The following is a 10,675-nucleotide window of genomic DNA, read 5'->3' as shown; positions in this document are numbered from 1 at the left end:
CTACAGCCTAGGGAATGACCTGCTGGGTGGCACGGAAGTGGAAAGGGATCTTGAAGTCCTAGTGGACTCTAAGATGAACATGAGTCGGCAGTGTGACGAAGCCATCAGAAAAACCAATGGTACTTTATCGTGCATCAGCAGATGCATGACTAATAGATCCAAGGAGGTGATACTTCCCCTCTATCGGGCGCTGGTCAGACCACAGTTGAAGTACTGCGTGCAATTCTGGGCGCCGCAATTCAAGAGGGGGGATGCAGATAACCTGGAGAGGGTCCAGAGAAGGGCCACTTGTATGGTTAAGGGCCTACAGACCAAGCCCTACAAGGAGAGACTAGAGAAACTGGACCTTTTCAGCCTCCGCACGAGAAGGTTGAGAGGCGACCTTGTGGCTGCCTATAAGTTCATCATGGGGGCACAGAAGGGAATTGGTGAGGATTTATTCACCAAGGCGCCCCCGGGGGTTACAAGAAATAATGGCCACAAGCTAGCAGAGAGCAGATTTAGATTGGACATTAGGAAGAACTTCCTCACAGTTCGAGTGGCCAAGGTCTGGAACGGGCTCCCAAGGGAGGTGGTGCTCTCCCCTACCCTGGGGGTCTTTAAGGAGGTTAGATAGGCATCTACCTAGGGTCATCTAACCCCAGCTCTCTTCCCTGCCTATGCAGGGGGTCAGACTCGATAATCTATTGAGGTCCCTTCCGACCCTAACATCTACGAATCTATGTATCTAACAGGAGGAGGACAAGGGGCTCCACGCAGTCTCTGCCCTGCCCAGGCCAGTGTGTGACAGCTGCAGCAGCTCACGTGTGTGGTGATGAAGCAAGTCTGGCCCTAGCATGGGCTGAAGGAAGGAGAAGATGCCAGTGGAACCCTCTGCTGCTGGCTGGGGCTCCTGTGCTGCAGTAGGTGGCCTGGCCAGGGCCCCCCCGAGCAGAGTCTCTCAGCCACCCCACCCCTGAGAGCACCGGCACTGGCCCCCAGCATTGCTGACCCTGCCTCCCCCGAAAGACCCCCACCCTGCCCCTTCCCCCACTGGAGTGACAGGCACCTCTCCAAACAGGCCCCACTGACAACAGCACAGAGCTGGGCTTCCTGGCAGCACCAAGTGCTGCCTCATATCCCCCCTGCTCCACCACAGCCCCAGTGCCCAGATACGTTCCCCCAGCGCTGGCAGGGACCAGCCCCACCCCTCACCCCCACCCCCAACAGTCCCCAAGTGCTGGCTTCAAGCCCCCCTGCCCCAGACTCACCTACATCCAGCTTCTAGGGCTGCTCCCACCACCCTGCCTGGCTGTATGTGGGCCATGCACACACATACAGCTCCCCCTGCCTCCAATCACCCTTCCTCCATTCTCACCAGCCCCAACCACCTCCTTCAAGGCTAGAAGGCTGCCAGCCTGTAAGGGGAAAGGCCATTTTTTCCATGGGAAATGGAAAACCTGGATGCCTAATGATTAGTGGCCTTCTGTGAGAGACAGGCCACAGAATTTCCCTAAATTCATTCACATTTCAACTGGAACTACTGTTCTAATAGTTCATTATTTGCATCTTATTTTTAGCTTGAATTTGACTAGTTCCAACTTCCACCAATAGGATCTTGTTTTAGCTTTTGGCCGCTGCATCATACAAGATGCTCATATTCAAATGGATTATATATCAGAAACCTCCTCAATTATTTCAGTTGCTTACAGCTCAGGCTTTACTTCCAGCTTCCTCCAATGTTTAAAGAGGTATTGAAAAAAAAATTCAACACTATCTGGACAGAGACCTGCAAAACCAGCTGTTTCAAAATTCTTATAGCTAAATTATCTGGACCTACTAATTACATTGCCTAAACATCTTCCTCCTACTGCTGTTAAAAATGGGCAACTATTTCACTACTGGAATATGGACTGCAATGTGACATACAGCATCTAGCTTCATTTGAGAAAAAGAACAAGTATTTATGGAACATCTGGCCCTTCTACTCTGACAATTCTTGTCCTTTCCAACTAACAGACTATTGCCACAGTTACATTCTTTCTGATCCCAATATATTTAAGCTTCTTATTACCCCAAACCAGAGGTTCCCAAGCTTTTTCTTATTGTGTACCCTCCTCCAGATTGACCAGCTTTCCACATACGTCTACCAGCATACATTTTATATTTTAACCCCTTAAATACCAATTATTATAATGAAAATTAAAGCCACCCGTACACAATTTATCCCATGTACCCCCCAGACATGTCTTGCGTACTCCATGCATTATGCTCTGCCCACTAAATTAGAGAGCCATTGAGTACCTGATATTTTGCCTCTTCAGTGTGCAAGTACCATAACCATGATTTCTGAAAATTATTTCTTACGAAAAGCTCACAGTTTGTTTTCAAGTTGGTAAACTATCAGGGCCAGAGTATGTTCCTTTGCCTTATGCAGCATCCTGAACATTGGAGCGCATAAAATTAACTATGCAGTTCAAGAAGTGGTATTGACTAGTTCTGTGTGCGTCCTTGAACTACTTTTTCTCCCATGTAATACCATAGCAAATTAAGTTAATACAGTACAACCTCATTATAACAAATCTTGTTTATAACAAACCCAAGCTTTGAACAATACCAAAAACAGAAACTATTCTTTTTTCAAATAATCCTATTCTAATGAGCACCTCTTTTAGTGAATTTTCTCCCAATGCCAACGTAGATCACTATAACAAGTTTATACTGAACTTAATATTGAAGCACAAGAGTACATTTGTGTACATTCACTGAAGTTTGTGAACTGCCGAAATGCAATGTGCTGTGCATTCATATTAGATTTCTGACAACTTCCTCTCTTTATACTTTCAGCCCTGCAATTTTCAGTATTTAGTACACTGGAAGTACAAAACAGCCCAAAGCTAAACAAGAAAACCTTTATAAAAATCAAGGGAGGGAGATTTTCAGATGTGAATTTTCTCTACTTCTCTGACCATCTCTTACTGTCCTCCCCTTGCATCTCTTAGCTGAGAAAGAAGTCTGTACAGACAAAAGAAAATAGCCAATTTAATAGTACCTCAGATTCTGACAGTTGTGTTTTTGTATCCACATATACAGGATGACCATCACATGTTCACTGCTCCAAAAGTAAGGCCCATTTGGATGATACTAGTATTCCCTTATAGTACTAATTTCAATGCTAAGATAATATGTACTCATGCGATTCCCTAAGCCAATTCCTTAAATTAGAAAAGAGAATCCTGGAATACAATAAGTGCATGGAAAATATGAACATATAGGGCACTTTAGATGCGTGTGCAATGCAGCGCCAGGCGCTTTTGAAAGCTGACACACCTGGCACTGCATCGCGTGCATTTGTGTAAGTGTCAAAATGCAAGTCAGCTCTGAGAAAATGGCGGCAGCATGCTTTTGAACTAACACAAAGGTGTTTTAATTCAAAAATACACCACCACCATTTTCCCAGCACCCACTTTCATTTAACCATTTATACAAATGCACGTGATGCAGTTAGTGCTAGGCGCGTCAGCTCAAAGAGATCTGGATCTCCGGCACGTCACAGCACAAAAAGGTACATATATAAATGCCCATAGAGAAGACACACACAACCTAGTTACCATGGTAATTAACTTGCCTCTGATGTGACTTCTGTGCTTCCTCACACGGGAATATAACTAGCTTTATAATCCACAGGAATGTGCACTGAGGAAGGGCCACAGAACCACACAGCCAAATAAAGCATCAGATCTAAATGTTAAATTGAAAATGTGTTGTTGCACAAACACACACACAGAACTCCAAGCAGCAGACAAGCCTCTACAATGACACCATTAGAGGCTCATCAACAATTCCACTTTAACTTTAAGGAGTGATCCCCAAGACCCTCAGATGTATTCACCCTAAACTAATATTCTAACCTTTCAAAAAAAATACCAGATGCATAGCTTTCAGTAGAAATGGCATCCCCCTTAACATTTTTAAATTTTTAAAATTATAATTAAGGCATTTAGGGAAGTTACACTAATCAGTAAAAACTCAAAGCACTCTCCAAATCCAGGATGTAGAGCCTGGTTTCTTCCTAGTAAGAGAAGAACCTGTTTTCTGGAAACAACGTGTGAAGATTAACTGTTGGTTTAGGTGAAACCGATGCAAGAAATATAACTTTTGGATAAAGATGCAACCCAACTTTGCCCCTATGAAATATAGTGAAGGATCAATCGACTCTCACGGACTGTAACTCACACTGTTACAAACAAGTAGCAAAGCATAAGAGAGCTTTTATTTATAAAGCCTTTTCAGTTTAGGGACAGGTGGATAAGACACCTATGGATGGATGATTTCCAGTTTCCCTTTAGAATATTCTGCACCATACGTGTCATTTATATTTGGAATATATTGACTGCCATTTACAGATTTTAATAGTGTCATCCCTAGAGTAGTGGTACCCAATTAATCTAATGCTGCAAGCTGGATGAGTGGCACCGGGCTGCTTTGCAGGCTGGATTTGGAGCACAGAGCTGCATTATCTGGCCCACAAGGTTGGAATTTGGCAGCAGCAGTGTAAATTGCTGCGGGTCCCAAAACCACAACAGCCCCTACTCCTCCTACCACCAAACTTCCAGTTCCGGGGGCCAGATGATATGGCTCTCTGCATTCTGAATCCAGCCCGGAGATGGTCTGTGTTACAGCATAAGGGCAAAGTCTCATGCCCTTGGTGTATATTCACAGGATTTTGCCTCAGGTTCTAGATACACCAGAAAAACTGCATCAACTACTTGAAGGGGATCCACATCCATCATGGCTTATTAAAGCTAAGAGAGAACAATGAGCATAGTTTTGATTAGTGTAAGTAATTTTTCACTATGACAGGGCCAGCTGCTGTCCAGACTCTGTAATGGTGGGCGATTCATTTCATGTTCAAGTAGCTGCTCTAAGCAGGTTATCATCACCACAATCTCAAACTCCCTTTCTTAAAGAAAGTTATATAGAGTGGTAATGAAGCAACTCCAACCATTCTTCAATTCTAGCAACTTTTGATGCCCTTTATTCTGATTTCAAACCAAAGTATGGAACAGACTAGGACAGGGTCGGGCAAAATACCTACTATGGCAGCACACAGCTTCTGGGCAGGACTGCCGCAACTGCTGGGGAACCTGGTCAGCTTGCCTGGTGTCCCGCTCGCTCTGGGCACCAGGGATGCAGCAGGGGCAGGGGGAGGGGTTGCTGCAGCTGGGTGAAAGCGTGGGGCTGGGGCTGGCAGCAGGGCAGAGCCTGGAGCCCATGCTGAGGGGAGCAGTGGGAGCACAGAGCCTGGGTGACCTGGGCGTGGGTGGGAGGAAGGGGGGGGGGGGTGGGGAACCCCCCCCAACACACTCCCCCACCATGGCGCACAGCCCCTCAGCAGCAGCAGCAGGTGGCACTCAGGGCCCACATAGGCACTACTACCTGGTGGCAAGGAGCACACCCAGGCCAGCCTGACTATTGCATTTGAGTTATTATGCAATTCCCTCTATCCAGAATACACAAACAAATCACGACAAAAATACTTTTTGTAATAAAATGAAAATGTCATAGTAGGTGTTAACTTTTAGCGTAGGATTGTTTTTTTTCTGGTTCCAAGATGGCAACCCTCCTCTCCCAAAGGGAGTACTTCCAGGGGGCAAGGGGAGGGACTTCTGGTGGCAAAGGTCAGGGGCTAGGGGTGGAACTTTTGGTCCCAAGATGGCAACCAGGGGGCAGGGCACCTGTCAAGGGGAGGGGCTACCCTTGTAGCCCTCAACAGCTCACCAAAACTCATTAAGCAGCCCTCCAGCCAAAATAACTGCCCAGCCTGGACTAGAATGAAGTCAAAAGGTGGCTGAGTTTCTGACTCTTATACCAACTCAACCCAGCCAAAGTATTGTCAATATGTTTACTTTCTTTTTCAAGATATCCCAGAAAGTATTGTAAGACAACCACTTATCCAGTTGAGCAATCTACCTATTTATACAACATACACTGTTATGGTAGATTAAACTTTGATTACTAAGGTAATGGGAAATTTGAGAGAAAGTGATCCAGGTTTTCTCCCATTTGAAAAAATCCCCAATTTTCAGTTAAAAAACCAAACAAATCAAATCCACATTTTTCCATAACATTTCATTTTAATTATGGAAAAAATGTGGATTTGGGGTTATTTTTTTTTTTTTTAACCAAAAACCAGGATCCCTGGTGATCACAATGTGATAGAATTGATGCTTCTAAGACTATGAAAGCATGAAGTCAGTAAGACTTAGACACCAATTTCAGAAGGGTGGATTTCAACTAACTCGGGAAAATATCAGTTAAGGTGTCATGGGAAGACAGACTGAAGGATAATGGGACTCAGGAAGGCTGACAGCTTCTAACGGGCACGCTACTGATAACCCCTACCAACACTGGTCCCAGTCTCCCCTGGCTCACTGGCACAGGTCCAGGTCCCTTCACATACGTTCTCCACATCAATGGGGTACAGCAATTTAAAACAACACATGAACAGGAACAAACCAGGCTTCCTCAACACCAGGCTCTAATTCTGCAGCAAAAAATGGTGGTCCCCAAGTCATGATAGATATAAGAGATTTTGTCTGCAAATAAGTGGCACACATTACAGAGGACTGAAGACATCTCAATTTCTAGGCAGAAACAAGGTGGACTAACCAGGCCATTTACCACCCTGAACAGTTTCACTGGACAACAATGCAGAAAGATCTATGACACAATCAGTCAGATACAGCACAAGTCAAGAGGCCTACCCTCCTGCTTAAGCTGCCTCAGTTCCCTTGCATACCATAATGGTTACCACCAAAATGGTGGACACACAGGTGCACTGTGTCTATGGCAGGGGTGGGCCATTATCTTGGGTGGAGGGCCGCTTAATGAGTTTTGGTGAGCTGTCAAGGGCCGCATGGGTAGCCCCACACCTTAACAGCCATCTTGGGACCAGAAGTCCCACACCTAACCCCTGAACTTTGCCACCAAAAATCCCTGCCCTTACCCCCTGGAAATACTGCTGGGTGGTGAGGGGAGGCTTGCCATCTTAGAACCAGAAAAAAAGCCAAATCATACACTAAAAGTCAAAAACCTACTATAACATACTTTAATTTTATTACAAAAAATACTTTTGTCATGTTTTCTGTTTGTGTACTGTATACAGAGCTGATTGCATAATAACTCAAAAATAAATTCTTAGTTATAATCGGAGCTCATGTATCGAGGGAAGCCCAGAATGTGCCACATTTCATGGGTTGGCTCAGTTATCATCCAAGATAGCCTTCTGGTTGACATGGATGCTAGGAAGTCCTGCTCTAGCCCTCAGAGCCAACCCCAGAATGCAGGCTGACGTCCCCTGAAAAAATCCCTGACACCACCTCCAAATGAACTCAGCTAGTTCAGTCAGGGAATCAGGTGTTCAGTATACCAGTAGAATCCCCAAAATATCCTCAACTTTGAGAGCAAGGCAGACACTCTAAGCTGAAAACATTTGGCAAGGGATACCTCCAATGGGCCACATGTTCACTGAAGACCCCTGCCACACCACCCGCCCTGTCCTTCAATCCTAGGCTGATGCTGCACCAAGTATTCAGATAGAACTATCTGGGCAATCACCAGCCCAGAACAGCCAGAGGAGAAAGACAGGAAAACAGGCACCAGGTGCCTTCCTCTGATGACACGGTCTTCTCTGCCTGTCGCATTTCCCTATGCCCAGCACAATCCCAATAGGCACAGCTGCTGTCCCTAACATATGGTGGATTCTCCTAGGACCCTGGGGCTGACAGACCACACTAATCCATGGGTTTTCTGCAAGGGGGGGAAGGAGAGGGTTGAGGAGGAGGATCCAAGCCTGACACATCTGGACATTCACTGGGCAGAGACAAGCCAAGGTAAATTAAGCCCCGCTCTCTCCCCCCATCCCTCATCCAAGGGAATCTTATCCACACACACCCCCAAGCCAGGACCCTCCTCCCCTAACATACTGCCAAGCCAAGCTCCAACCCCCCACCACCACAGTGACTGTGCCTGTTTCCTTGACTCCCTCCCCCTCTCCTGTCTCCTACCTAAGGGAGTTCCCTCTCCCCTTCTCTAGCCTCCAACCCAAGCTGGGCTCTCCCTGGATGGAGAGAGGCTGTGTCAGTCTCTCATTCCTCCCTTCCCTTCCTTTCTCTTATACCAGGAAGTCCCCTCCCACCTCTCCAACATAGTGCACTGCAGAAAAAGACCAACTTACATTTTATAAAAAAAGGTAAAAGATAGCTTAAATGGAAATCTGAACATGGGTTGAATTTGGTCAGAACAATAAGAGACACTCTTTGAACTGCTTTCTGGAGACCAAAGAATAAGCCAATGAGGAAGGCACTACAACAATCAAAGTGAAAAACAAGTCAAGGTCCAGATCCTGAAAACAAGTAAAAAGGAAAACTGAGGAGTTGGGGATAGGATCCAAGATAAGGTTTTTTTCTCCCCATTCTACATGGGGAGGAGTGGGGGGAACCCTTTGTCCTCGATCTGAATGCAAGGCAGCAGGGGAGCAGGCAGCTGCTGCAGCTCTGACCCAAGTCTCATCTGGGGTGGCTGCTGGAGTTGCAACCTGCCCCCCACACCCACCTGTCTGACTAGGCTGGGGCCTAAGCAACCATGTGCTCCATGCCTTGGGCTGGACAGACGGGGCAGAGAACCACGGGGGAGGGAGCAGGGAGGCAATACAACAGGGCACAGCCCAACTGACTCCTCCACTGCAGCAGTTGGGACATGAATTTAAGACGACCCCCCAGTAATTAGGCTTTTTATATAGAAAATGATAACAAATTTATAAGTTTTCCATGTATATAACGTAATTACTGTGGGGGAGGCATATTAAATCGAGTCATCTTGGATTCAAGAAAACACGGTATTGAGGAAACAGACAAAAGGGAAGCTCTCACACATTACATGTTTACATTAAATCCAGCACTAATGCAAAAACAACCCTTACAAATCAATGAAACAGCAGTTTTTGAAATTAACTCTCTGTGTATATACTCTGATGTCTCTCTTTACTTATTAAATAGAAAACCATATGCTGAACAATTTACAACCAGTACTACCTAGGGTACTGCATCAGCCTGAGTTGCCTTGAGATCTTTTCAAGGATGCCGCAGAGTGCCACTGTTCGGTGTGCAAACAATTCACAAGATAAATCCAAAAGTTACAAGTAGGAATCCAGAGTGTCAAAAGCATTCTGACCTGTTGTATTTTTTCTGAGTTATTTCCAACACAATATTTTCTCTCTTTTTCTGTAGTATAAAAAAAAGAAAACTAAGAGCTGGCATTTTCTGAGAGCTGCCTTGTGTCTAGCAAGATGTTTTAAACCTAGAAACATCAAGAACCACTGGTCTAGATTAAGGAAGTAAGCCACAGTGGCTTTCATGAATACTCCCTTTAAATAACAGACTTAAAATAGTTTATAAAGGCCCAGTCTTTGCACTTGTTTAAGGCATGATTTTAAAATTGTTTGTTAGATGAGTGCAGTACATTGGCAGTCCTATCACCAATTTGGCTGTCATCAGCAAATGTAGAGATACAAGCTACAATGATAAACTTTTGGTTTAGAGCAATGAATTTCTTCACACAGGTACAGTAACTTAAGGCAATCAGTTTAAGTGAAACCAGCATAACATTTATAGATAAATAAAAATGAAGTTGTAAAAGTATTCTTGTTTATCAACAAGATGTCAATGAAACCACTTTTTCTTTAAGTAGTATTCTAAGAAAAAAAGAAATAGGAGTGAGCATTCCTATGGCAGAGCTAAACTGAACCAAAAATTGAGAAATTTTAGCTATTTGACCTGTAACAGAATTAAAAGAATAAGTCCACAAATGTAAAGTCTGTAAAACATTTTAACAGAGAAGGGTCACACAGTATTCCCCTTCCCTATTTGTGATTGCAGATTCAGCTTTTCTTGAATGCCATTGTTGATATATGTAAGTGAAGTCTCTTATGTGGCATGTGAGGGGAGTGTTTAATGCAGGGAGAACAGTAGGTAAAACAGGCAGCACTACACAAGCACCTGGCCACGTGTGGGCCAGGAAGCACAGTTTTGGAAGCTTTGTGTACCAGCACCACCCCGGCTTAAAGAACTTCCAGTCTGAACAGACAAGGAACAGAAACAGTATGGAGGAAAACTGATTAACCTGAAGTCATAACAGCAAGCGAAAACCAAAGTCCCAGCCTTCTACCCAGCCCCCTAGAACAGCCAGGCTCCCTGTCAGCAGGACCCCAGCTGTGTCCTTTACCAGCCGGGTTCACGGCACACAGAGAAACAGCCAGCATTGAAAAGTAATCGAGACGCAGGCAGTCAGAGAGCACTGCCGTGCGCCGCTGGAGTGGGTGCGGGGAAGGGAGGGGAAGCAGGCCCGGGGCAGGCGCACATAAGCGGAATGAAGCAGTCCTACCCCCGCCGCCGGGGCGGGACACGGCGCTTCCCAACAGAAGGCAGCGAGACGAGGGAGGAATCGTGTCGCCTCCCGGAACTCCCCATGCCCCTGCCAGGCAGAGGCAGCCCCCGGCTGCGTCACTCCCGGGGCCTCCCGCGCACCGAGGGGGAATCCTCGGAGCTGCCGCCGCCCCCCACAGGAAAGGGGGCCCCAGGGCCTCTCCATCCGCGCCAGGCGCTCGGGGGGGGGGGGGGGGGGCGGGGCGGGGAGC

The 10,675-nt window shown here is 46.0% G+C and overlaps 1 protein-coding gene across 1 annotated transcript in view; it reads right to left on the bottom strand.

The window, feature by feature from the left end:
• RHOA (ras homolog family member A) overlaps window positions 1–10,675 on the bottom strand; it is an 84,182-nt gene that overhangs the window by 73,267 nt on the left and 240 nt on the right. The gene's annotated exons all lie outside the window — the stretch shown is intronic.

This window comes from Alligator sinensis, unplaced genomic scaffold (assembly GCF_000455745.1).
Source record: "Alligator sinensis unplaced genomic scaffold, ASM45574v1 scaffold487_1, whole genome shotgun sequence".
In the NCBI taxonomy this organism is placed as follows: Eukaryota; Metazoa; Chordata; order Crocodylia; family Alligatoridae; genus Alligator; species Alligator sinensis.
Note: the sequence above shows the minus strand (reverse complement) of the source record. Positions and strands in the feature narration are given on the sequence as shown.